This window comes from Humulus lupulus, chromosome 4 (assembly GCF_963169125.1).
Source record: "Humulus lupulus chromosome 4, drHumLupu1.1, whole genome shotgun sequence".
NCBI classification, from domain to species: domain Eukaryota; kingdom Viridiplantae; phylum Streptophyta; class Magnoliopsida; order Rosales; family Cannabaceae; genus Humulus; species Humulus lupulus.
Window position 1 is genome coordinate 92,853,645 of NC_084796.1, and position 3,929 is coordinate 92,857,573.

General features: G+C 39.6%; 1 non-coding gene across 1 annotated transcript; it reads left to right on the plus strand.

Moving 5' to 3' along the window:
* Window positions 1-3,822: 3,822 nt before the first annotated feature.
* Window positions 3,823-3,929, plus strand: LOC133833694 (small nucleolar RNA R71). Its single transcript, XR_009893061.1, has one exon. It is a non-coding gene; the product is annotated as a small nucleolar RNA R71 (small nucleolar RNA).

The following is a 3,929-nucleotide window of genomic DNA, read 5'->3' on the forward strand; positions in this document are numbered from 1 at the left end:
GCATTGGCCTGGGTTAGCTGAGTGGCCGCTTCTAGAGCAAGTGCAGCCTTACGATGTCACCGGTTAGCCTCCTCCTGTCGTCGCCTAATTTCTTAACTCCTGGCATCCATCTCTTGTTTTTGCTGCTCGAATGCAGCCTTTTGCCTGGCCATTTCCTCGGCAAAAGACTCCTGCCGAGCATTGAATTGCATCATCTCCTCTTGGAAAGCGTCCATTTCTTCCTGGAGTTGTTCCACTTTTGGAGTGTCTCCTCGAGAAAGACCTTAGGCTCAGTCTCAGGGTTCTGAGGTCCAGGACCTTCTGCTCTAGCAGGCTCTTTTGACATACTTGGCTTTTTGGAGGCCATACTGGTATTCTTGGGAGCCATATTGGTAGGGTAGCAGTGTATTTCTTCTATTCAGGCTCTCAATGAAAGCACCAAAAATGTTGACCACGATTTTGGCCAACTGCAAGTAGATGCAAAAACGACAATAACCTTGAATAGAATGTAAATAACACAAGTAATTTTTATAGTGGTTCAACCCTAATTTGTTGGTAATAGCCTAATCCACTTGGAGTTGTGATATATTTGACCTACACTTGAGATCAGATGAACCTGAGTCAACTAAGTTTCTCAAATGCAAGTGAAAAGATACAGAGTGTCTCTCTCTAAACTCTCAGTAAAAAATACTCCCAGAATCAGATCCCCCCAAATGATGCCATGAGCCATTTATTTATAAGCTCGTGGATCGTACATGAGAAATATCCCACTTTGACAAGGTCCTTGATTGTTTCAACAAATTTAATCAATGAATAATAAACAAATTAGATCAATATAACTATTATTCCGAGATGTTTCAAATATTCCTGCGGCAGTTGCGAATGATTCAGGTCGAAGCTGTTACTAAGGCTATACCGAAGAGTCACCTAGAAGATAACTTCTAAGATAACTGGTCGGCTAAGACAACGCCAAACATACCACAGGTCATGACAAAGAACATCACTAATTAGCATGGAACATTGTGGTTGGCATGGGCACAGGGTTGAGCATGGAACACTCTGGCCGGCTAAGGCAAACATACCTCTGGTCGGCCATGTTTCACCCCTGGTCATGCATGACACATTTCTAGTCTCAACCTTTCTCATTTCCTTGGTCAACACATTGATAAAAGTGTGTTATCAACTGACACGTTTCTATCCAATTGCCACGTCACTAAATATAAATATTTGGGGATAACAAAAATATTTTCCAAAGACAGTTAAGTCATCCATGAATACTTCCATAGATTTTTCAATCATGTCACTAAAGTAGTTGGTGCATTACACAACTCAAATGGCATACGCCTGAAAGCATAAGTGCGAAAAGGACAAGTGAAAGTGGTCTTATCTTGATCCTCTAATGCAATCTCGATTTGATAATAGCCTGAATAGCCATCAAGAAAGCAATAGAAAGGATGACTAACTACACACTCAAGGATTTGATCAATGAATGGGAGCGGAAAATGATCTTTGTTGGAGGCGGCATTTAATTTTCTATAATCAATGCACATGCGCCATCCCGTCACAGCTCTTGTGGGGACAAGGGCCCATTTTTCATTTTGAACAATAGTGACAACTGATTTCTTGGGTACAACCTGAGTAGGACTAACTCATTTGCTATCAGTCACTGGATAGATGATACTAGTGTCTAGTAATTTTAGAATTTCATTTTTCACGACTTCTTTCATTGTGGGGTTTAGTCGCCTTTGAGGATCTCTTCGGGGGATAACCTCGTCCTCTAGATTGATTCGATGGGAGAAAATTAAAGGGCTAATACCTTTGATATCAGCAAGCGTCCAACCTATCGCAGATTTATGTGTTCGAAGTAGCTCGAGTAATTGCAATTTTTTATAATTTTGAAGGTTGGACGAGATGATAACTGGAAAGGTTTCAACGTCTCCCAAGAAGACATGTTATAAACCTTCGGGTAGTTGGGTCAATCGAACAATTTGAACCTCTTCTGCTAAAGTTTTTGGATGTGCCATCTCACGAGGTAGCTCCTCAAAGCGAGGCTTACAAAATTGTGTCCCTCTATGTTGTGAGTCTTTATGATCAGAAATTTCTAGAGTGGACTCAACAAGGCTGGGACTTTCATAATCAAACAAAAGGAGGATTTCATCAAGATTATCAAATTGCTTCGCAATTGAATCTCCTCAGGAAGTAGAGTGTCAATCATAAATATTTGATAACACTCGTCACCATCTTGGGGTTGTTTTCCAATGTGGAAAATATTTCCCTCTAGAGTCATATTTCCAAACGATATCTTCATTAGACCATTCCGACAATTGATTAAAGCATTTGCAATAGAAAGGAATGGTCTTCCGAGGATAATAGGAATTTTTGACTCCATGTTTACCACTGATTGGGTATCAAGAGCAAGAAAGTCCACGGGGTAATAGAATTTTTCAATTTGAACTAGAACATCCTCAACAATACCCCCACGCTTTTTGGTGAAGCGGTCAGAAATTTGTAGCACAACAAATGTTGGCTTCATTTCTCTAAGACCGAGTTACGAGTACACAGAGTAAGCCATGAGATTTACACTCGCGCGAAGAATATGTAAAGCTTTGCTAACTTCATGAGTCCGAATTTGGCAAGAAATGGTGGGACAATCGGGATCTTTGTATTTCAGTAATGTCTTTTGTTCAATCACCGCCCTCACTTGCTCAGAAAAGAACGCAGTGTTCTTAACATGGTGCTTTCTTTTTGCTGTGAATAAATCCTTAATGATTTATGCATAAGCTAGCACTTGTTTTATGATATGAAGCAAAGGATGATTAATCTTCACTTGTGTCAAGTGCTCAAGGATTTCAGCTCGGTTATCAGGAATTTTCCCAATAGGATTCAAAGTTTGAGGAAATGGAACTTTTGCAGAAGCATTGATTGGTGCACTCACAGAAATATCATTTTGAGTGCTTGAAGTAGTGGTCTTAATGGATGGATCTTATAAAGTTTTACCATTTCTAGTTGTGATGGCATTGTGCTCTTTAATGTTTTGATAGTTGGAGTTGGAGGATTGGGCCATATGTTGCCACTGTGCATTGAATAAAGGCTAAGAATGAATTTTGCCTTTTTCAGAAATAGCCAAAGAACTAGTCAGTTTTGAGAATTGACTTTTCATTTCCTTGATTTCTTCCATCATTTGGCGATTTAATTTGGTTTGTTCCTCTTTGAATGCATGAAGGGTATTCTTAAGAGAATTCCTTTATGGATGAGCATTGTATTGAGGCGTAGAATACACCTTTGGTGGTTGAGCTTGATGCTCATTTCTCCATTGGTTTTTCAGACGATTAAACTTGGTTGGAATCTCTCTAACTGAAATTTGGGTGGTTTCTCCAACCATTGTTGTACGTATGAGAGAATGACTTGTTATATGCCCCTAAGACATTAAATTGCTTCTCATAAACCCCCCTCATTTCATTTAAAGCTAAGCAGTCCTTAGCTAAATGCTCCATCCCTCTACAATCAAAACAAGGTTCTTGTGGTTCCACTTGAGAAATTATGTGTGGTTTTTGGCCATTTTTAGTCATTAAGACCTCTAACTACTTTTTCAAAGCTTCGAGTTGGGCCTTAGCACTATCTTATTCTTGAAGTTGATAGATCCCAGACGGTTTATTTCGGTTGGTGCTATCACTAGCACTTGGACTAGTCCAGGTGTGAGATTTTTTTACGGTTTCTCCGAGATATTCAAGAGCATCGTCCAACTCTTTTTCAAGGAATTCACCATTGCATAGAATTTCTACAAATTGGCGTTCACGACTTGTGAGGCCTTCGTAGAATTAACTGACCAAATGCCAGTTCTCATAGCCATGGCGAGGGCACTGATTTAACAAATCTTTGAATCTTTCCCAGACTTGATAAGACATTTCATTGTCTTTTTGGGAAAATGTGGAAATCTGTCATTTTAGACT